The sequence below is a fragment of the Hemicordylus capensis genome, chromosome 2, assembly GCF_027244095.1.
Source record: "Hemicordylus capensis ecotype Gifberg chromosome 2, rHemCap1.1.pri, whole genome shotgun sequence".
Classification (NCBI taxonomy): domain Eukaryota; kingdom Metazoa; phylum Chordata; class Lepidosauria; order Squamata; family Cordylidae; genus Hemicordylus; species Hemicordylus capensis.
In genome coordinates, this window is record NC_069658.1 from 400,621,359 (window position 1) to 400,646,385 (window position 25,027).

The 25,027-nt window shown below is 46.3% G+C and overlaps 1 protein-coding gene across 7 annotated transcripts in view; it reads right to left on the reverse strand.

Moving 5' to 3' along the window:
- RBFOX3 (RNA binding fox-1 homolog 3) overlaps positions 1 to 25,027 on the reverse strand; it is a 463,533-nt gene that overhangs the window by 255,458 nt on the left and 183,048 nt on the right. The window contains exon 1 of one of the 7 annotated variants that reach the window (XM_053291960.1): positions 6,009 to 6,155. The exons of the other annotated variants lie outside the window; for them this stretch is intronic. The gene's annotated coding sequence lies outside the window, so the exon portion shown is untranslated. Of the gene's footprint in view, positions 1 to 6,008; positions 6,156 to 25,027 lie in introns of those variants that run through there. 7 annotated transcript variants of the gene reach the window in all.

A 25,027-nucleotide genomic window follows, 5' to 3' on the forward strand; every position in this document is an offset into this window, starting at 1 on the left:
TGAGGCAGCAATCGGCAGGGGCCAAGCATAAATTCTGGAGCTGACAGGGCCACAGATGAGCTGGCTTAGTTTATGGGGGTGAGAGAAAAGAAGTCAAAATTTGATTTTGTCCTGCCAGTCGGTACGGGAGCTCCACTGTGAGGAAGGCAAAGATACTGAGGAGGAGGCCACAGCAGAGACACTGATATTCAGTGTAAAAGTGGGAGGGAAAGACACACTGAAAATCTGAAGCTGCCCATCAGTGATCCTTTTCCCTGAAGATATTCCTGGTTTCAGGGCCTCAGTGTGAGCAGATGGGGTTCTGAAAAGGAACAGATACCACTCCCTTTCCTAAACGTCTGCACAAAGAGGGCTATACAGGCTCACCTGTGGATGGAGTTAGGTGTGTCCTATCACAGTCAGGAGATGTGAGTAAACTAGTAGTCAGAACAGACTGTATGGAAGTACTTAAGAGGGAAGTGGGTAGGTCATGTTGCAAGTTCCTGATGTGATTGGTTGCTTCTGAAGGTGGCACCGGCCAGAACAAATAGCTTATTTCTAGTGTCTAAACCAGGTGGTACTATGGGTCGGGTTCAGTGTTGCTGGATCGATAGAGCATCCTGAAGCAAGGTGTTATATCACCTGCCCTTGGGAGCACAAAGCTATGAGCTTCAGATTGGACCATCTCATTAAGATCTCATCCAGACTGGCAAAACATGGATTCACAGCATGTGTTAGAAGGTGGTACCACAGGACCTGCATTTCTTTACATCATATTTGAAGTCCAAGAAGAAGAGACAGAAAGCATGATTGCTTATAATAAAAATTAGAGGAAGACAACTAATGGATTTGACAAGCCAGGCTTCCTAGATGCCAGACAAATCAGCAGCTGAAAGGCCATAGGGAGGGAGAAAAATCTTTACACACATACACACATGCACACAAACACATACACACACTTCAGCCCCGCCTCATGGAAAAACTTCCTGTACGAATTATCCCACCTTCCGCCTTGACAAACGTATGTATGTTCACATGTGTGCACGCACATACACAAACACACAACACTGAACCTGACTGGAAATGACCAAAGGACCCCAGAGTGACTCTGTGGACAACTAGACTGTGCTTTGTATCTCACATTCCATTCCACTTCTGAGATTCTGGAAACATTCTTTGCTCACTGTGGAGTGAAATTACTCATGCCAGCAACCCTAATAAAGATACCACGTAGGAGGAGTTCAGAATACCCTATTTGCTGATCCTTAATCTATGCAGAGTATCCCCTGAAGTAGTGCATGACTGCTCCTGCATCTCCAAAAACTGATTTCCAACTGGTTTCAGCCATGTATATCTGGAATATCTAGAGCAAAGGCTGGGAGAAAAAAGGTGGAAAGAGTTGAGGTAAAGGGTTGTGTGAAGTAACTTCCAACACAGTATCCAAGGGCAGTAGGGGATATTGCAGTTTGCAGGAATGAAGTGCAAAGACATAGATGCAGGAAAGCAAGGAAGTGGAAAACTCCAAAGTGGAAAAAGAGACCGGGAGATACTGACCCAGAATACACAGCAGATTTGGAGAGGCAGCTATTTTAACGGAGGATTAGGAAGAGGAGACAAAAGGTTGAGGGAAAGCAGGGCAAAGATAGCAGCGGATTGAGGAAGAGGGAAATGGGGGAAGCTCATAGCAAATCTGGGCAAAGGAGAGGCTCTGTGTTGTTCCTGGGAAAGAGACAGAGGTTATTGGGTTGGGAAGGTAAAAACAATGGGCTACTACTCCTTGTATAATACTGCAAAAATCTATCCTCCAGCTAAAAACTCTGGGGCCTGCTCCAGCAGCCTCTTTACCCTCTGGCATTCCCTTGTCACACATGTATTTACGAACACGAGTTTTCCCCTTAAAGCTTTCTAATCTGAATCACTCTGTAGACTAGGAAAAAAACCAGGCTTCCTCATAGTTATTAGGATACCAGGTTATGGCTGCTAAATCATAACAAGCATGTTACACAACACAGGATTGAAGTGGGATATTGTAGGAGTCATCATTTGTTGGCAGCAGAGCTTAAGGAGCTGGAGGAATAAAAATCCAAACAAACAAACACAATAAGATGAAGTCACCCATCTCTGGGTCCAATAACTACTTACTCTTTTTTGGTGGAAGGAAAGTGGATTCTCCTAAATACATTCTACTCACTCACATTTTTTGAAAGAAATGAGCACCAACTGGCCCCACCAAAATATATATGCCACAGTCTGCAAGGAAGGTGATGAAGACCGCCAGGCATCATCTCTTCAGTGCAACAGCCTGCGCGGACACAGCGGGGAATAAGTCTGTCTGGGGACAGTGTGACATGTTATTATTGTTGCATTCTTTTATTTATAATATTTTAATCCTGCCTTCTAGGTTAACTCTCCCAGGACAGCTTACACAATTAAAAATTAACCACAAGAAATGCATCAGCACAAAGCAACAATAAGGGCAGACTCAGCAACATAAAGACAAACTCAGCAGGAGAAAAAACAAAAACAAGTAAAACAAAATATACTAAACAAAATTAGGAAGGCAAATAAAGAGCTTTTCACCTGCCCCTGCAATGACTATAGATTCAGTACCAGGTATACCTCCCTAACAGGGGCATGCCAGAGCAGGGTGCCACCACAGAAGAGGCCCTCCCACAGGTCCCTGACCATCACACCTCAGTTGGGATAAGAACCAGAGCAGGGCCTTTGAGGCTAATCTTAGGTTGATATGGGAGGAAACATCCCATGAGGTACCCTGGACCCAAGCCATTTAAGGCTTTAAAGGTCATGACCAGCACTTTCAATTGCAGCAGACTAGGAGCTAACAGATCAGAGTAGGAGCCAGAGAAGCTGTTTCAACACTGGAGAGATGAGCTCCATCCAGGAGTGTCGTGGGCTTGGCCTAGGAACAGACCACCAGCAGCTTCTCCCCCACTGCCTGCACAGGCCACACCCCTTACACCAGCATCAGAGGCACGTTGTTGCAGGTGGGGTGGCCAGCATCCGGCAGGGGGAATGCTCACCCACTCTCTGCCAGGGAGTGCTTTGTTTGCCGGCTGGGTGTCTTTTCTCAAGCTAAGGAGAGAAAGAAAGCACCCAGCTGCCCAAGTCCACATGGCCACATCTGCCTCTCCCAGCCACAAGCGCTTCGTTCACTGGGCACGTGTACTTTCTCTCCCTCGAGGGAGAGAAAGAAAAAACACCCAGCCAGCGAACAGAGAGTGGGTGAGGGGCTGCACGCCAGGCTCTCAGCCATCAAGCTTGTCATTCGACAGCCAGGTGTGGGAGGCATGTGTCGGGGGGCGGGGAGGGGGGACGACGAGGGTGTGTGTGTGCAGGAACAGTTCATGCAGAACTGGTTCACTCACTGGTTCGTAGGCTCAATCACAGCCCGAACCGAACCAGTTCCTCATGAACAGGGGCATCCAGGCAGGGGTAGGCAAGGGATGTAAAGCTGCTTACCCTGACAGCGCAGCTGCCGGCCCCATCACTTTACATCTCTCACTGCCCCCGCCTGGCCAGCCCTTACGTCCCGAAGGGGCCCCCCCACCTCACCCCCATGTACTTGCAAAGGGGAATCCTCACTGGATTCCCCTTTACAAGTATATCCCCCGAACCGGTTCATCCCAGTTTGATGGCCAAACTAAAACTAACCCTATGCCTAATCAGCCAAACCAGTTCCATGCACACCCCTAGAAGGGGGTACTCTGGCAGCCTCCCAGACCCTAGCGGCCCAGAAATATTTGACCCCCTCATCCAAAAGTGGCTATGTCCCAGTTCCAGTTAGGAACCTAACCACTGCAAATTATAACAACTGCAGTTTCCAAACAGTCTTCATGGTTTTGATTATTACAATGCACTGTATATATGGCTGCCCATCCCGGGTAACATTGGGATGTTAGCTGTGCATGGATGTCTGGTTATCTCTGTCTACGAAAGGTTGCAGTCAGCGTACCAGTCAAAGCTGGTAAAGGAGCTTTCATGCCACTGAGGCCACTTGGCATCCACTGATATGGCTGGATCTAAGAGCACCCAACACACACACACACACACACACACACACACACACACACACCCCTTCAGATCTCATCTTTCAAGAGGAGTGCAACCCTGTCCAGTGCAGGACAAACATCTAAGCCTGACTGTTGCAGAAAACATCAGTATTACACTGGTGTTTTCCATAGCAAATATGAGGAACTTGGGGTGAACATGGGCAATTTATGATCAGATCTCCCAATGTTAAAAAAAACCCCAAAAACTGAAAAGCAGGTATGGGGCAATTTGCTCTGAGCAGCATTGCTAGATTGGTGTGTGTGTCTGTGTGTCTCTGTGTGTGTGTGTGTGTGTGTGTGTGTGTGTGCGCGCGCGAACTCTTCCTCTCCCCAAAGCTGCTATTAACCCTGCTAGGAAACAGGGAAGAAACCTGTACCCATGCTGTACTTGTCATCTCCCCCACCTCCTCCACCAGTGGGGAAAATGGAAGCTTGGGAGGGTTTTCATCAGGGAAATCATGCAAGGGGAAAGAATTTATGTAATTATTTAAACCATTTCTACCTCGCCTCCCTGAAGTATAAAACCAGCACAAGGCAGCCAATGAATTAAATTTAAATGATAAAAACGGCAGGTTTGCTGGAACTCCCTGGGCAACAAATTCCACATATGGGACAAGGCACCGCCACCAAAAAAGGCCCTGTCACTGGTACCTGCCAAGCAGACCTTTATAATGATGGGAGAGAGCAAGGCCTTAGAGTCTCACCAGAGTGATCAGGTGCTTCCTGAGATCACCTGGTCTCAGACTGCTGTAAAAGTCAACACGAGCATTTTGAACGGAGCCCAGAAGCAAACAGGCAGTCAGGACAGCTGACACAAAATGGAAGTAATGTGGGCTGGATATCTAACCCCCACTATATTCTGGCCACATTCTGCATTAACTGCAGCTTCTGAACCTTCTTCAAAGGTCACCCCACAGAGTGCATTGCAGAAGTCCAGTCTGCACATGACAAGTGGATGGGCTACTAAAGTCTGATCTGCTGTATCCAGGTAGGACCACAGTTGGTGCACCAGCTGAAACTGGGCAAAGGCACTCCTGGCCAAAGCCACCACCTGTTTATCCATGGTTGACTGTGGATCCACACCATACTGAATACTTGATCTTTTGAGGGGGAAGTGCAATCCAGAACTGGTTGCATACTTCCAACCAGCTCAAGGGACTCCCAAACCAGCAAAACCTCTGCCTTGCCCACATTAAGTGTCAACTTGTTCTCATTCACCCCAAACCTGCCTCCAAACACTGGTTAGAGCTTCTGCTGCCTCCCCACAATTAGGAGTTGGAAAATACAAGGTAGAGCTACATGTCTTCAGCATATTGATGACACCAAAGCCCAAACTTCTGAACGACCTCCACCAGCAGCTTCATGTAGATGTTAAAAAGCACAGAAGACAAGACGTTGAAAAGTGCAGAGAGGTCGAGGAGGACCAATAGGGTTGCACTCCTCCTATCAATTCCCCGGCATAGGTCATCCATTAGGATGCTTAAGAAAGTTTCCATCTCAGATCCAGGTCAAACCCTAGACTAAAATAGATCAAAACAATCAGTTTTCTCCAGAACCACCTGAAGCTAACATGCCACCACGCCCCACCCTGCTCCAAAAAGGGCCAAAGGCTGTTTCCCCCACAGTGGCTCTTAATGCTGGGAAGTTCACCCATGGATCACCTGCATAACATGCAAGTCTGCCTAAAATAAGCACACTTGTCTAAATCATGCTTCTAGAAAACCTGATTGGCCCAGATTGTTTTTAATATGCACATTCACACCCAAGACACTAGGGCTGGAGAGACCCAAGTACAAATCCCCACTCAACCATAAAATTCACTGGGTAATTCTGGATCAGTCACTCATCCCTCAGCCCAGCCTGCTTCAGAGGGTTGTTGTGGGGATAAACATAACCATGTGCACCACTCTGGGCTCCTTGGAAGAAGGGTGGGATAGAAATGTTAAAATAAATACATACCTATACACCAGTGTAACACCTATCTTTTACGCAATGATTCACATGTGGTGCTGTCTTGAGTCTAAGTCTCAGGATGATCAGTCATCCATCACCGGAGCTGATCAGTCTTTCAAAAACGCAGCCCAGTCTCTCTCTCCCTCTCTCTCCACACATCCACCATCTGCACACCAATGATGCCATCCCTCTCTGCATGGATGAGAGACAGGCGAACACACCCACCCATCCTCCCACCTTGATGAGTCTCATGTCAGGAAGGGGAGGAGGGTGGATCAGGCACTGCAGCAACAACAGGGCTGCTCTGTGAAGGGCTTGCTTTGTCCCCTTGGCCCTCTTTATCAGGGAAATCAGACAACAGGCTCCTGCTCCAGGGCAAAAGTGGCCGACAGAGATGGTGGGCTCTTGAGATCCAGGCTTAGCCATCCTGCCAGCGAGTGGAAGCAGACGGCCTCAAGGTGGGCTCTGACTGCAAGCTCACATGACAGGCAAGGTGAGGGGGGGAGGGGGGAGGGGGGAAGAGAGCAAGAGGCAAAGGAAGGAGAGGAGGCTGTGGAAAATCGAAAAGGGACAGAATGTGGCCCAGATTGCCCAGGGCGAAGCTTACTAATTCAGAGCATGAGTGAGTGTGTGCATATGTGTGTGCGCATGTGCACGTGTGTGTCCTGCCCACGCCTCCCCCACTGATGTGTCACAATGATCGAGTACAGGATGCATGCACTGTAATGGTTTCATCAACTTAGCTCCTTTTTATGAGAAATTTGTTCCGATTGCCCTGCTCTCCCCGGCTGCTGTCACTGTAACAGATGCCAGAGCAGAAAGAATAATCATCGCAGTAAGGAAACTTTGAAGCAGAGCAAGAGACTCCCCTGGGAGGGCCAAGCAGCAAAGGAACGCAGAGGAGGGAGCGCAAGATTAAACTGCTTTTGCAGCTACCTCAGAGCTCATCTAAACCCCAAGTATCCAGCAGCCCTACCACTGAACTGCCTGGGGCCAAAAATAAGGCTGGCCCCTACTCCTCAGCCTAAGGACTCTAAGCAAGGGCCACTGCTCAAAAAGTAGATCACAGGGGTTGCAACACGAAGTGCATCCTGCCACTCTGCTGCTGCCCCACCTGTGCAATGCCACCAACCTGCCAATGATGGGGCAGCACCCAATTATTCCATCCCATTGCCTTCCTCTGACAGTGCTTCTCAAAGCCAGCCCAACCCCATTTGATCACCCTGCCTGTTCTGCCTTGTCTGCAGTGCCAACCTTTCATGCCATCAGACTTTCATCCAGCTTAGGGTTGCCAGACCACCAGCATTCCAGCATCTGAGCCTCATGAAGTGAGGCCTGGTGAAGTCACAGGGTTGCCGACTCTTAAATCTGCTACTTGGACTGAGCCCAGAGGCACAGCCCAGCAGCAAACATTCTGGACAGCTATTCCATATGCTTAGAAGTCTTTTGCCATAAAGATACATGCATGCGCGTATTGTACCAAGCCTTCACAGATCAATGCAACACAGTCAAGATCTAGAGATGTACAACTCAGAAAAGTGAGCCTGTGTGCTGGGCAAACAGTTAATCCATGGCAGAGAACTCAAAACTAATGCAAAGCAGAATGCTCACAAAAGGGAGTCAACTCTTGTATTGCACATACATACCTATACTCATATGCTTTATTGCTTTCTGTTATACACACCTACACACCCCAAGAATCCCCACCCTAAGCATTCACATACACTATCTCTCTCATTCTCTCATATATATATATATATATATATATATATATATATATATATATATGTATATATACACACACACACATACATACACACACATACACACACACACACACACACACACACACACCCCTACATGCAAAGAAAAAGCTTAGAACATCAGTGACCGGCATGTAAAAATCCATTCACCAGCTTGCTAGTGGTGAGTGCCTCCAGTCCTCTGGTGAGCAGGACACAGAGTACCACACAGATCTCCTTACCAGAGCTCCTACTGCCATTTTTGAGATGGTAAGGAATATAGGGACATAAGGAGCTGCCATATACCATGCCAGACCACTGGTCCATCTAGCTCAGTACTGTCGACTCTACACTGACTAGCAGAGACTTCTCCCAGGTTGCAGGCTGGAGTCTCTCCCAGCCCTATTTTGGAGTTGCCACGGAGGGAACATGGAACCTTCAGCATGCAAGCAGGCAGGTGCTCCTCCCAGAGCAGCCCCATCCCCCAGGGGAATGTCTTACAGTGCTCACACATGCAGTCTTCCATTCAAATGCAAACGAGGGTAGACCCTGCTTAGCAAAGGGGACCAGTCATGCTTGCCACCACAAGACAACAGCTTGTGCCATGCTTTCTACCACTGAGAAACAGAGAGAATTCTTTCTGAGCAGCAGGAGAGACTCCCCCTGTTTCTTCCTATTTTCATAACCCAGTGTAAATGACAGAAGACCCATGTATCTGTGTAACAGATACAGGCAAGATCCGTTATCTGTGTAAACCACCCTGAGCCATTTTTGGAAGGGTGGTATAGAAATCGAATGAATGAATGAATGAATGAATGAATGAATGAATGAATAAACAAACAAACAAATCACCCCTAAGTCCTCTGCCTGTCTGCCAGAAGGAGATCGGAGGGAAGAGAGGGGATTAGTGGCAGCCACAAGTAATGGCTGGCTAGTGAGCGAAGTCTAAATCTACAGATCCCTGATCAATGACTGGATCTCCAATGTTTCTGTTTCTAGTTAGAAACAGTTAAAAGGAGGAGGAGATGGGAATGAGGCCATGGCAGTGTGGGAGGGTATGCATAATCCTTAGCCTCCTATGCCATTTCTCAGATCTGCTGGACTGCTGCCATCTCAAGCTTCTCGGATCACCAGCTACCAGGAACTGGGGGCGGCACCGCATGTGGCTAAGTCTCTGCTGCTGGGCCACCACCACAACCGCAGCACTCCACCAACTCTCTGGGCTGAAGTAGCCCAGCGGGAAATATGACAAGCACACACCCTCCTCCTCTTAATTTGCAAATGATGCGCACCCATTACATGCACATACAAATCTTCCACCCTTATGCTCCAGGCTGATCAGTGGCTTCTGAGAGGAAGCCAAGAGCACAGGCAGGCTAGCTGAGGGTATGCAGCCGGAATGTCACAGCCGGCTGGCGGGGGGGGAATGGCCCATGGGGCACAGGCCCCCAATGAATTGCTCAGAGCCCTGAATCTCATCAACCACCTCCCTCCTCCATGACCTCTTCCAGAATGGAAGTGCAGCAGTCGAGGCCCCTGCACAAAGCTTAGGGGAGAGAGCGTATTTAAAAGACATACATAATTATCCTGGGGGGGGGCAGGGTTATGACTGAGTTCAGTTATCAAAAGGGGAGCTGTGGGCCCAGGCCCTGGATCTTTTCATGCCCCTGGTATGGAGATCTGAATTACTGGTCCAAACAAGGAGCTTCTAAGCCCAAGACTCCAAACCAAAGTCTGGAAATCTGGTAACCCTAGCCCAGCTCCCTACCCCTTGTGCGCGCACACACCAGTTCAGCCCAATTAAAAGCTTTGTTTCTTCACAGATTGCTGCTACTGCTGTCTGATCAACCCGATTAAAAAGCATATTACTCAGAATTGTAATCTCCATCCCCAAAACCACAGAAACAGCTTCAATGTAGGCCCCTGCAGGTTTGCATCACTGATGAGGCAGCAGGGACCTTCAGGGTTCTTGGCATCCCGGAAAACAGAAGCCAAAGAGAACACTCTTTTCCACAGGGCACCTTGTTGCAGTTGCTGGCTTTCCCAAGTTTCATCATCGTGCAATAAGGAGGCAATCTGCCAACTGTTTCCCCCAGAAGGGACTTGGTAAATGTTGCTGAAATATAACATCCCTCCTGGCCAGCTGATGCCTTGGCAAAACCTACCCGAGCTGTGGTGTTCAGAGAGAGACAGTGAAGATGCTTTCTTCTCCCAGCGAAGTGCAAGGCAGAACAGCAACACAAGAGGCATGGGACAGGATGAAGTAACCCCACAGCCCTGGGCTGTTTGCACATTTCATGCCACATTTCACACTTCTTTGCAGGCATCAGAAGCTGTAGACATGCGCACATGCACGCACATACATACACATCCTGGGCTGCCCTACACTTATTTGCTTTTCAGGGTCAATGACCAGTGTACTTCAGAGCAGAGGTACAAACAGGAAAACATACTTGAGTAGCTCTCTGAATTCGCTTAAAAACCTCACACGCTGCCACCAGGGGGTTTCCTTTTCTGCCTACACACCCTGCAGGTGCCCACCAATCCCCCGTGCAGCTCCAGTTCAACATGCAGAGCCACTTGTGTGCACAGAAAATGGCACAGCTTGCCAACACACATACCGCTTCTCCCCCCGCAGACAACTGACACCAATCAACACTTCAATGCTATCCATCAGAACAGGTTTTCCCCATAAAATGGTGCACACACTTCTCATGTGCTGACATGGACTAGGATTTCTCTCTAAACCTTATGTCTTATTCTGTGGGGGAGAACAGTGAAGATGAAAACCTCTCCAGTGTTATTTCTGGGCTAGGAAACTATTCACAAACCAGACACTGAAGTATACCAGCACATATTGTCAGGCCAGCTTCCACTAAGTAGTACTCTGGGATACCCCTTCGTTGCAAGTGAACGCTTGACCAAAAGCAACCAAGATTGCCCTGGCTTCTCCAAAACTCTACCTCTTATAGCCAAACTTGCAAACTTTGCCCAGTTGCCAGGCCTGCCTTTGACCCAATATCTGCACTGCTTTGTTATCAACCTGCTTTAATACAGTGCTTCAAGTATGCTTTGACTGGGTACCTATCTTCAGTTTCCCTCACCCTTCCTCCTTTACTTTCCACACACAACCTGTTTAAAGGCCAAATTAGACATTCACAGGATTACAATGTTAAGATGCATGCTTCCAACTAGAAGCACATTGCTTCCCATCAGAGCAGCTGCCCCAGGGGGCCCAATTCCAATCAGGCCCATGATGGAAAGCGGGCAAGGAATTAAATCTTTGCCCCCGGAGTTCTTTTCCTAACAAAAATCTGCCTAAATTGTTGTTACTTTCACACAAAGTGTTATTTATTGTGAAGAAAATGGCACAAGTGTAAGTGTTTCCAGTCCCCATGTACTGTGGGGACTTGGGAATCAGGATCAGACAGGGCTGCCCCATTCACAAAGCACATTGAGGCAGTTGCCCCAGGCGATGAATTATCAAGGGGCAGGGATGGCCACCCACTTACTGCCACTACCCCCACTCCTACTGTGCTTACTGGATGTGAAAAAGAGGGTGGAAGAGCTTAAGAGCACGTGAAGGAGAGGAGAATGGTGGGGAGATACTCTAGCGCGACACTCTCCTCTCCTCCCCTCCCCTCTACCTCCACTTCCTCTTCTGCTCCATGGAGAAGAGAAGGAAGCACAGGAACAAGGTGAGGTGGGCTAGAGCATCTCACCACTATTCTCCTTTCCTCTTCTTCTCCATCCCCTTCCTCTTCTTCAAATCCAGTGCAGGAGGAGGAGGAGGAGTGATTCTTCATGTCTCCTGGTGCACCCTCAGATAAGGAAAAGACACATGGCACCCTGCATCACCTGGAAAGGGAGGCAGCATTAGGCACCCTGCCTAAATCTTGGGTTGCCCACCACAACTGAGAGGTGTGTGTGTGTGTGTGTGTGTGTGTGTGTGTGTGTGTGTGTGTGTGTATCTAGAAGCGAGGGGGAGGTACTTGTGGTTGGAAATGTGCCTCTAAACAATACATTGCTGCAAACACCTATTTTGTCATTAAGACTGCATGCCTACAGGAGTGACTGCATGTTCTTCATTGTTCTATGTACAGCACCTAGCTGCTAGTTAGGACCCATGGGAAATTGCAGTGGGAGGAACGAGGCATGGGGGAGTCCTTTACCTCTTCTCTTCCTCCCCTTATCCCCACCACCTCATGCTCTCCCCTTCCTTCCTCTCACTCCTCCATTATATCCCCCACTCTCCTTGCCCTCCTGCTTATCTGCTGCTCTCCATCATTTCCCATTCTCCTGTTCAACCTCTCTTTGTCATCTCCCCCAAACACCAATCTCCTGCCACCCCACATTCCCCAGCAGCATGAGGAAAGTCCACACGTGCCACTCTCAGGAATTCTGAAGGCAAAGGAAAGGGATGTTTTTGACTCCCATTACTTTTCAGCAAGGTTAAGGCCTCTGGGCCATCGCTAAAGGCCTTCTCCTATCCTGTCAGGTTTCTATATTCTCTACCCTGTTTCCAGTTTTTCTGCTTGCACATTTGCACACAGACCCAAGAGGTGACAAGCAGAGATGCACTTATTGTTGTCATTATGGGTGGGGAATAGCTTTTAAAACTTTAAAATCAAAATGGTTGCTCTGAGGTACACGAGCAACCTGCATGCAACTCAACCCCACCCACTGCCAATGGAAATAGCCTATACGATTTTGAAGAACACCCTAACGGGGGCAGATGTTTCAAAGGCTCCAAGACTGTTGAACCAGAGAGAGAGAACACTCTGTGCTTACATAAGATACTTTAAAGCTCTGTAAGATGCTTTGAACACTTTGCTAAAATGCTCTATAAATTAATGAATACAAACATACAGCAAAATCAATAAGTACTCAAATTTCTAGTTGAGAGGCAGGAACAAAACAAATATTGCCATTGCCAGAAACAGCAGCAAGAAGGGGAATGGGATAGATTGCTAGTAATCACTGCATAAAACTATTTATTGTACTAGCAGATCATCTGAATAGGAGTTGCAAAGCTAAGGCACACAGCATGAGTAGCAATCACAAAACATGGAAGATATAAAGTGCAGTCTAAATCAAAAGAAGTGCAATTATACTGCCAATGTGACCAAGGGGAGATTGGAACAGACACTTTGTACTCCAATATAGCAAATAAGAAGGAACACAAGAAAATACTCTGAATTTTACAGAATCTTGTGGATTATGTCACAATGCATCACTCACAATGCTAATAATGTATCATTGAACTGAACTGCTATATTCCCAAACTTTGCCCTTCCCTACTCCCAGGACAGCGAAAAGGAACTGCTCAGCCAATTTCCAGACAGCACCAGAATTCTTAATAATTAGCACATGGGGTGCATGCAGCTCGTGCCAACTCCTGCTGCCACTAATGCTCAAGACTGACTGGGAGGGGGGAAATCAAGAGAGCACGCTAAAGATTGGCATATCGATCCGGGAGAACACTGGCTAAATTGGAGGCTCGGCTCTATCTCAATGGGGCCGGGAGGTGCAGTGGTGGCACCGTCTGACTGTTGAGTAGGAAAAACAATTGATTGGTGTTCCCAGCCTCTTGGCAGGCAGCATGGGGAAAGGAAGCAGAGAGGGAATTAGTAAGAAAGTGAAAGCATAAATTCTGAACCCTTGAACAGAGTCTGTCTCTCTCTCTCTCTCTCTCTCTCTCTCTCTCTCTCTCTCTCACACACACACACACACACACACACACACACACACACACACACACACCTCTCCCTCCCTCCCTGGGCCATAAAAATATATTCATCTTGTAGAAGCTTGAACAGCCTTAAGCTGCAAAGTTGAACCAGACCGAGGAGGATAGGATATTAAACTCCTGAGAGAGGAAAGTTGCCTGCCCTCTTTATTCAAATCCAACCTTCAGAACCGTCTTCATAGGCTTGCTCTATTTGATCTCTCTGCTCTTATCTTGGGCACATGTCCCCGACTGTGACCTTCGCTCCTGCAACTCCATCATCATCAGCTGCCTGAAGGTCTCCTGCTCTCTTAAACTACTCGGCTTATTTTCTCTTGCTCCTCCCTTGCCTGCAAATCCCTCACTGAACATATACATGGTATCTTCCATCTCTCCACCTTCAAATCTTTTCTCTAAATAACATTTTTTGGCATCATCAATTGACCCCAACAAACTTACAATCTAAATTTGAACAGCTGAGAAGACCACGGTGTGAGAGAAGATACAAGGGGTGGATATGAGAAAACAGAAGTATATGCCTTTACAGCTGGGCATGGAGGTCAAGAGGTTTAGCCAATGGTGTCATGGAAAGGGTGAATTTGTGCTTGTGGAACTTTGTAAAGCACCACATACATTAATGCTACTTACGGTACAACTGTTGTTGAACTCTAACCCACAGATGGACAGCTAAAACAGAAAATGTTCATAATCTCTCATTTCATCCACAAATGCCTCCTCGTGGCACTGGATGTCCTGCTCATAGGAGAGTTCCCAGCAAATGTTGTGTGTTCCTGATTCAGTTTCCCCACTAGTGTTCCCTCTAACAGGAATTCCTAGATGTTGTTCACCAACTTAATTTGCAGGGTGGGGCAAGGAGGATGGAATGTTAATGATCACTGGGAAAAGGTTTAGGAAGCAACAAAAGGTTTAGGAGAACTAAACAAAGGTTTAGTTTGCATGACACGAGTTGCCTGAGTTACCCCAGCAATGTTCCCTCTAACAGGGATTCCCAGAGGTTGTGGACTACAACTCCTAGCATCCCCAGCTGCAGTGGCCTTTGGCTGGGGATTCTGGGAGTTGTAGTCAACAACATCTGGGAATCCCTGTTAGCAGGAACACTGTTCCCCACATACAGCAACTCATACAGTCACAAACATACAATGTTGCACTAGAATACTTCCTTCAAAAACCCAACTATCCCACTGTAACTGGGAGCCGTGCCACTGCTTACAACTTCTTCAACACACCTCATTCATGCTATAACAATCCAATTTGCATGGCAAGAAAGCATAATGCAGGCCCTGGGTTAGAGAATGAACTTGTAAATATCTTTACTGCTCTGCAAGTCAAGTGAATTTAGTGAACCACGGACTCATCATTAGAAGTGATATGAACAGCTCTATGAGAAACCTTCCCAAGAAATGCTTAGCTGAATAAGTAGGTTGTACAGGAAACACAGGTCAGGACAAAAGGGTATTGGCTGAACTAGAAGGGGTGCATGAAGGTACTAGTTGGCAATGGTCATCACTCAGATATACACAACTGCTGAAGACTCTTCCCACACAGAGAGCATGACATTGATGTTGAAAAGCACGGGAGGAACTGAAGATGCAGGGAGGGGGATCTGAATGGTCTAACCAGAACTAAGTATTTCATGTTCACAAGCTGGTTGCATGCTTTAAGCAATATTTAAATAAAAAATAAAAAGAGGGAAATGGTAAAGGGGATACAGTTTGCAGGACACAGGTGAGCAATATTCCTTGGAACATATCACATTTCCACACTCAGTGCAAATAGACAAGAGTATTAGTGGATCTTAGGCCAGGCACTGGAAGTGCTTCTTAGATAGGAGTCCTCTCTTTTGCTATACACTGAGCCACCTCCATAAAAAATTTTTGCTCAGCCAAGAAGTCTAGGTGATTCGCTCTCCATGGGAAGCATGTCACAAGGCAAGCAGGCAAAAAGCTACGAGCCTTTTCAAAAAGATGTTATGGTGTCCAGAGGAGGAGGAAATCATGTGTCATGGGCACATCACCATCCTACTTGGGTGGTACTGTATCATCAGAGCTACACAGCAGGGAGGGGGCAGGGCAGGAACAATCTCTGGAGGGGGCAGGAGCAGCTGCATCTTTTGACATAATGCAAGGTCTTTGGCTGTGCAGTAGCACCAGGCAGAAGTGTCCATGGACACAGCAAGTGCCAGAGCTTTTTAGAAGACAGTCAATTAATTAAGAACTTCCACTGATTGTTAGCCTATACCTACATGGCATCAACTACCAGTTTCTAAAATATTATGAAGGAAAGCCTACCTCTACAGACCCTGCAAATGAAGTCTGGGGCCCTTCAAGAGGACCATAGAGCACTGACATCCAGGGAGTCAGTATTGGGTGTTGGCACATCAGGCAGCTACTGAGGACCAAGAACACTTGGAACACCTCACTACGGACCCTCCAGTTGCTCTGTCATTACTTCTTCATCTCATCAGCCAAGGTAAACCCCAACACAAACCTTGGGTTGGCCCACCAAGGTAGGAGGGTGTCCATGAAGGGCAGCTTGCCCAAGGAGAAGCAGGAGAGCTTAAACTTGCCCTGCTGACATCAAATAACTTTCTGAATTTCTTAATTTAGTATTATTTATATTTATACCCCACCTTATCATATAAAATCCCAAGGTGGCTTAAAAAAATTAAAATACAATGTGCAAAATCAAAGCGACAAATCAAAGCATTAAAACACAACATATTACAACTGGGATATCACAAATAACCATGCCCCAAATAACCACTGACCAGCATAGAAATCAGCAAGAGCAAAAGCAAGGGGGAACAAAAGAGCCTTTGCTTATCACCCAAAGACAGACAAGATTGAGAGAGAGTGAACAGCCACAGAGAAAGCGTTTCACAGCAATAACAGGCAATGGCCCTGTTCCATGTGCATGACAATCAAGCCTTCCTTGGTGTCAGTAGGTGGATCATCCCTCTCTACTGACCTTGTGTGGTGGGCACCTGAGAAAAAGACAGTCTTTTAGGTACTTGGGGCCTAAGCCATTGAGGGCTCTAAAGATAATCACCAGCACCTTGAATTAGGCCCAGAAACAGACAGGCAGCCGGTGTAGCTCTTTAAGGATGGGAGTAATATGCTTCCACTCTGCAGTTCCAGTGTTTCATACTAACTGATGTTTCTGGATACTCTTCAAGGGCAGTCGCACCAAGTGAGCGTTGCAGCAGTCTAAATGCAACACAACTAAGCTATAGGTAACCACTGTCAAATCTATCCTCTCCAGGAATGGGTGCAGCTTGTGTACCAGCCAAAGCTGAGCAAAGGTACTCCTGGCCACAACTGCATCCTGAACATCCAGAACCAAAGCTGAGTCCAGAAGAACCCCCAATCTGCAAACCTTTTCTTTCAGAGGGATGCAACTCCACCCAGCAAAAGCTGATAACCCAAGCCCAGGTCAGCATTCCAACTAACAGCACCTCCATCTTGTCAGGATTAGGCTTCAACTTGTTAATCCACATCTAGCCTTGGTTCAGAGCCTCCACTGACTCCCTAGAATAAGTTGTCAAAGTGAGATAGATCTGTGTGTCATCAGCATACTAGTAGCACTTCAGACCAAATATTCTGACAAACACTCCAAATGGTTTCATATAGATGTTAATTAGCAAAGGTGAAAGGACCAAACCCTGCAGAACCCCATCAGTGTTCTCTAATTTTTTCCATCTGTGTGAGGAATACGTTGTGTTCCAGGTGGCAGTATCAAGGCAGTGTATGTGCACCTGCATTCAGAGTGGGACCTTTCTGATTAAAGCTGAGCGGGATCTAAAATTAACTGAGCAGGCATCAAAAAACGTGTGAATGTGCACACACCTGCATGCCTTAGAGGGAACACTGAACCCCACAATGGCCAAGGGGCTGAGCAGTAGTCACTCAGCACCACATTTCCCACATTTTGGAACCTCTCCTGAAGGTTCCTGGGATGCATACAAATACAACCAATATTTATATACCGCTTTTCGACCAAAGTTCTCAAAGTGGTTTACAGAGAGATAGAGAGATAGAGAGATAGATAGATAGATAGATTTTTTAAAATGGGCCCTGTCCCCAAAGGGGACACAACTGTGCTGGGCCTGGATAGGGCCACTTGCTCTTCCCTTGCTCAATAAAGAGAATCACCACTTTTAAAAGGTGCCTCTTTGTTCCGTTAGCAAGGAACCGGTCCAAAACCAGTCAGAGCACTTTTATGGTAATCTGTACCATACAAATATACAGAACCCAGACAAGAGATATAAGGATGTGAACAAAGCATCTCTTTTCCTCACCCAATGTACAAATTTTGTGTGGTCTTGTTGCACTATTAAGAGAGAGGCCTTCCAAAAGATTACCCTTTTCCACTAAGGAAGCCACCAGAACTACCTAAGGGTGATGAATTGTTTTATTCCTCATCTAAATTCCTTCCTTAGCCAAGGGAAGCTGCAGCACAGAGTAGACACCTGTTAGAAACACCAGGGGGTGGACTCAATTAGAGCACAGATATGGGTAAGCAGTCTGTTGTATACCTTACGTAATAGGAGCTTTTGCCACAATTCAGAATACTGAATTCTACAATGGAGGAAAGCCAGACTCTGAGATGATGCTGCATGCAAAATTACACAACATAACAAATTATGGCACATGTTGACTTTTGTCTGCAGGGCATTTTCAGCCAACACTGAAAACAGATGGAATTTACCAGCACACAAAAACCTGTGCTAAGCTGCTTGCCCAACAACTTCTGCAAGATGACTCAAACAGTGATCTTGCAACCTACTTGCCCAGAAGAAAGTTAATTGTCTTAAGTTTGCCATCAGCACTAGGTGAGGGGCATTGGGTAGAAAAAACAATCAGCAATCTATCTGTTCCAAAATCCCATCTTTGGACTGGGAAGCGCTCTCTCTCTCTCTCTCTCTCTCTCTCTCTCTCTCTCTCTCTCTCTCTCTCTCTCTCTCTCTCTCTCACACACACACACACACACACACACACACACACACACACACACACACACGGGTTCTACCCGAGTCCACTTTCTGCCTTCAAGTACACAGTCTGGGGGTGCTTCTGGGTCCAAGCCTTTCCCTGGTGTCCCAGGTTGAGGCAGTGGCCAGCCCAGAAGTGACTTCAATCAGCTGTGGCTGATACGCCAGATGTGTCCATTTCTTGAGACAAATGACCTCCGAACAGTGGGACATGTGCTGGTAACCTCCAGGCTGAATTACTGCAATGCATTCTATGTGGGTCTGCCTTTGTATACAGTCCGGAAACAAAAGCTGGTCCAGAATGAGGCAGCCAGGTTGGTCTCTGGGTCATCTCGGAGAGACCTTATCATTCCCATATTGAAAGAGCTACACTGGCTGCCGATATGTTTCTGGGCAAAACACGAGGTGCTGGTTATAACCTATAAAGCCCTAAACAGCTTGGGCCCTGGGTATTTAAGAGAACGTCTTCTTCACCATGAACCCCACCACCCATTGAGATCATCAGGAAAGATCTGTCTGCAGTTGCCTCCAACTTGTCTGGTGGCTATTCGGGGACGGGCCTTCTCTGCTGCTGCCCCGAAGCTTTGGAACACCCTTCCGGCTGAAGTAAGAGCCTCCCCATCTCTGTCAACTTTTAAAAAGTCTTTAAAGATGCATCTGTTCACCCAGGCTTTTAATTAAATACTGTTTTAATAGTTTTAGCATTGTTTTAAAATTTCAAATTGTTGTAAAGTTTTAGCTTTTTCCTTTGTCATTTATTTTGTTTTAACTAATGTTTAAACCTTTTCTGTTGTCATTTATTTTGCTTTGTTGTAAACCACCCAGAGACGTAGGTTTGGGGCAGTATAAAAGTATAATTAATTAATTAATTAATTAATTAATTCAAGTCTGAAGGGACACTGAAAGCGGGAGGCGGTGTGACCTCTGAGACATTTCACCAGATTCCAGCTCCACTGCAAGGCCCCAGAATGGAAAGGAAGGAGGTTGACAGACACTGGGTTCCTTCTCCTCTTGATCGACTTGACTCATTCCACCTCAGGAGCTGAGTCAACTGCTGCTTCTTTTCCTCCTCAGACTCCCTCCATGCTTCCTTCCAGGATGGCACTGTGATTCACACAGAAACACAAGGGGCCCTAGACTTCTCACAAGATGATGGTCATGGCCAGAAAGCGGAGCGGCATCCCCGTCACCTGAGCATCTGGACTGCTTGATCAATTTCTAGTCACCAGCTGAGCTACCCAAACCTGGACTGGATTGCTTTCCTCTTCGCCCCACCCCCCACCAGATGGATCTGGTGAACAAGGCAGTGGAGGGCAAGAGCGAGAGATTCTTGCAGATGGGCTTGAAGAGGAAGCCCTGGAGAATAAGCATTGCGTCTAATAGCCTTCCATATCCCCATCTTCCATTAATTTGTCTAGCCTCTCCACTACCTTTTAAATTCAGCTGTACTGTTGGCCATCAGTACTTCGGATGGCAGACTTCCAAAGGTCAGCTATGGTATGTGAAGAAATGTATTTTCTCTTGTTTGTTTTAAGCCACCTGCTTGTTTATTTCACTGGGCACCTTCCAGCTCAAGTATCAAGGGGAAAGGGGAGTGGGAAATGTTCATTTCTTTTCACTCTATGGTTTTTATATTATTTAATCAGACCCATTCTTTAAGGGGGGGGATCTAACCTCATAGGGAAGGAGTTATAATACACCTGAACTTTCCGTTGCTGTTCCTTCTACCTTGTCCAATAGTATTATATCATTGAGAAAGGGCACGATTACAATTGTACATACCATTCAAGATGAGAACACACTACTACTGATTTCTACAGAATATAATACTGTGAGGTCATTCTCACGAAACTGGAAGCAGGGCTGGGGAGGCAGGCAGTCCTCCTGCATCCCAATGTGCCCTATGTGAGCAGCGGCATAGCTGCTCTTAGTAGAGCGGCCACTCCTCTTGGCATGGCCCCTCCTTCTCCCCAACCCACTGCTCAGAATGGCAACGGGCTGGGGGGAAGCTCAGCTACCCAGCGGCCATCACCCACATAATCACCTGCCAAGGCAGAATGAACCACTGGTCATTCTACCTCAGTAAAAAGCCAAGTGGAGAAGGCGGGCTACCCAGGCCTAGAGCATCTGGGAGCGGAGGGCTCCCAGCACTCCAGACGACATGAGCTGCCTGGGGTTCAGTGTTCCCTCTAACAGGGATTCCCAGGTGTTGTTGACCACAACTCACAGAATCCCCAGCCAAAGACCACTGCAGCGGGGATGTTGGGAGTTGTAGACCACAACCTCTGGATATCCCTGCTAGAGGGAACAGTGCTGGGGTAACCCAGGCAGCTCGTGTCGTGAGAACGACCTCTATGTGTTGTTTCCTAAACCCTTTCCTAGTGATCATTAACATTCCATCCTCCTTCCCCCACCCTGCAAATCAAGTTATACTGAACTATATTTTCTGGAAGACATTGAAAGCAACTGCAAGGTTTTCCCTAAATGGTAAATTGCTAATTCTCTACTCAACCTTGTATATGCATAACAAGATTTCCTCCCCCCGCCCACCCATTCTATGTGCATCACATCCATTTATCAACACACTGCTGGTGCTATGAGACCTTTCTGTAATTCTTCACAGGCTAATTTGGTTGTAACCCTCTTAAATAATTTACCATTGGCAAATTAATAAAACAAATAATAAAGAACTGAAGGGAAAGGCACTGAATTAAAAGCCAGGATCTCCCTGGCTTTATATCTGAAGATAAATTAAGAGTGCAATTTGATTGATGGAAGCCAGTGAAATATCATGGTTTGCTGGTCTTGGGGGCAGGAATGGTTTGCAATCTCTACTACATCATAGCCCAACAGGTTTCTTACTCAACAGGAGATGGCTGTACTTCTCAGTTGCGACAGCTGGACTCCCCCTTAATACATGTATGAGTGAAAGTTACTTCAGAGTTGGTAGAGGAGCAAGTTTGGGGTGGGGCTGGAGAGGGCGCCTTACATTCAGCACCACCCTGTGCATGTAAAAGCATGTGACAAATCCACCTGCCTTGCAGCCTTTATTCTATATAAATTTTGCTCAACACAGGATTGAAAGATGGCTTCTCAGATGGAAAACCTCTATCCCATAATAAACTGTGCCAAGTATTTATAAATCGAAGAGTATCTTGCCTGCTGTATTCATGGTTCTTCCCCCTCCCAGAAAAGCCACATTCACTCAAGACTATTCAATACGCCCCCCCAACAAGGTCTCCTCAGACACATTTCAGCACTGATAACACTGATTCCTGTGGCAGTGCCCAGTGGAACAGATGGTGGCGTGGGCATTAGGTACCAGCCTCCTGGCAATCTGAACATCTGTTACCGTTAGAAAATGCTAATTGCCATCAATCAGGACAGCACCTACCCACATTTACATGCGAATACGCAAGCGCGCGCACACACACGCACACACACGCACAAAATTACATCTAAATTTCTCTGGGCACAACACTTGCTGCATGTTAAATAACTGCCGTTGCTCAGATGCTGCAAGCCCTTCTGATGCCAGGGATGTACCACCTCAGGAAGCCCATAGCAAATCACACTAGCTGAAGGCAGAAGGGATCACTCCATTCTCTTCTTTATGTTTAAAAATAGACTGGCACTGCAGGTCCACCCTATTCTAAACTGCCCAATTAATCACTAAAGAAAGTAGAGATTTGAGCTAGAGCCAGGCCCAATAGAATTCTGTGAGACTAGCTGTTCTACAACAAAGCGTTCATACAGCTTCAGAATCTACTGTGGCATCTGTATGGGCTCGGTGTCCTCAGTACTGCCAGGTGTGCCTCTCCTGCACCTTATAAAGATACACAAGGAAAATGAGATCCCTGATACTGCGAAGTTTGCTATTGGCTAGATTTATTGCTACCAATTCTGCTTGTTTCCACACTAAAGACAGGCTAAGGAGTACCACTCTTTCCTTCCAAAACAAAACAGATGTATGCTGTGCACACAGTTCAAAGCAGTCTTGAGACATCTGGGAAGAAAAGGTAATATTTGTCTGTTACACTGCATTGTTAAGTCTCTAACTCCCTCTTAGAGTTGCTTCTTATACTGTGACCCACACCCTGCTCTTGGCCCTGGCTTGCTAGTGAATTCCTGGCAGCAGGCATTGATTGTGATTCCATGGCTAGCTTCCAGCAACAGTCCACCTGCCTTTACTCAGCCACTGGGGAAACTGCTTAGCACAACAAGGTCATTTTTTAAAAAAAATACATGCACACCATCTGTCTGGGCATCATGGACATTGCCTCCAGAAAGTGTTTCAGAAGTTTTGAAAGCCACCCCACCCCTCAGGCACACAGGATTATAGACAGAGAAAAGAAACTAGGCTAGCTGCTATCAAAATATCCCTGAATTAGGAAGAGCTTGTACACTTTGCTCTCGTTGTCGTAACTGTGCCTGTGTTCAGGCATCCCCTCTCCCACTGCTCTAGAAAAAGATCCAAGCAGAGTAGACTTTGATTCACCCGGCCACCAATATTAATAGGAGGGAAGGCCCACATCTTTCCAGGAAAGTGTCTTAGGAGTGGTGGAAGCCAGAGTGGTGGTGAACAAAGAGCTGGGCCTTGGATTAACTAGACCTGGGTTCAAATTCCAGCTCAGGAGGCATGAAGTTCACTGAATAACCTGGGCCACTGACTTGGTGAGTCGGTTATTTATTTTACATACTTATATCTGGCCTTTCAAGATAAAATCTTTGCAAGGCAGCTATCAACATTTAAAATTATTGGAGTGGGCGGGGGGTGGGGGAGAGAACGGCAAATAAAATAAAATACAGACCTAAAAATTCAAATACATCATATTAAAACAGCAAGGCATAGCAATTACAATAAAAACCATCTACAGTCAGCAAAACCAATGGCCTTCACTAGTGACACTATGAAAAAGCAGTGGCTGACATCCCGACTAAATTAAGTCCTACTGAAATTACGTAGTCCTTCAGAGTAACTCCTGAGGAGTACTACTGAGTAACTTAGTTTGGATGTCAGTCAGTGTCTTCAGCCAATGCCTTTTTTTTTTTAAACAAAGGGAGATAGATGATTATTCTTGAGGAGAGAGTTTTACACTTGTGTGACCACCACTGAGAAAGCACTGCTACTAGTTCCCACCAAATGCAACTCAGTTAATGGTGAGCCAGAGAGCAGGGCTTGTAAGTCTTAACATCCTGTGTGGGTAAAAGGTGATCATTAAGATGATCTGGTCTGAGGCTGTGATGGAGAGTATAAAATGTAATAACCTTCATACAGACCACTCCATACTCCATTGGGAAAGGACGGAATACAAATATGATAGAAAGTAAGGATGGGCAAATTGATTTGGGTACGAGCTGATTCGGGTGATTTGGGGACAAAATAAATCACCCCTGTGGTCCATTGGCTAAATTCAGTTACAAATTGAATTGCGCCTGATTCGATTCAACTCGAGATTTGGATCCTTCCTATTAATTCCCCCAGATTCCCAGCTTTCATTTAAAAAACAACAACTAAGCTCTAGCCCTTGTAGAAGTGGAGTTATGGAGCAAAATGTGTGGTCACTATTTTTCAAGTGTTTGGATTCTTTGGTATACAATAACTTTCCCTCAATGAATCCCTATGAGAATTCATTACACACTTTCATTTCTTCTATTCATTATTCATTTTGACTGTCTTTTTGACAGTGCCAACTGTCAACTGCCATGTGCCAACTACCACCCCACTGCCACCCGCAAGGCAGTAGGGTACTACTCAGTTTATGTTCTAGGATTTTTTTCAAGTGTTTAGGCTCTTTGGTGTCTTATAACCTCTCCTCATAATGAACCCCTATAAGAATTCCTTACACACCAAAGAGACTAAAGACTTCAAAAATTCCTAAAATATAAACTGAGTACCCAGTGGCTTGTGGGTTGCGGGGTAGTTGGAACATGGGATGCCACTAATTTCCCACCCCCACCTGCAAAGCAGTGGGGTCAAAATGAACAGAAGAAATGAAGGTGTGTAATGAAGACACCAAAGAATCTAAACACTTCAAAAATACCTTAAAGAATAAACTGTGTACCCCAGTGTATGTGTGGGGGGATAGTTGACACATGGCAGTTGACAGTTCGTACTGTCCAATGACAGTCACAATGAACAGAAGAAATGAAGATATGCAATGAATCCTCATAGGGATTCATTATGAGGAAAAGTTATTATACACCAAAGAATCCAAACACTTGAAAAATAATGACTGCACATTTTGCTCCTTAACTCCACTTCTACAAAGGCTAGAGCTTAGCTTAAAAAAAAATGAAACCTGGGGATCCATGTTAGGGTTAGGATACAGCAGTTTCGAATCCCCATTGTTTTCTATTGCGGAAATGTTCAAAATCAGTAAAAACTAAAAAAAATCATTAAAAATCAACCTCCTTGCTCAGATTTCCTCCATTCCCCCAAATCCTCTATTCATTTTTTGGCCTTTTTTAGCCCAGTTCAGACATTATGAATGAGTGTACAAATGTCTGTACTGGGGGTATGCAGAACGTTCCAAGCTTGGAA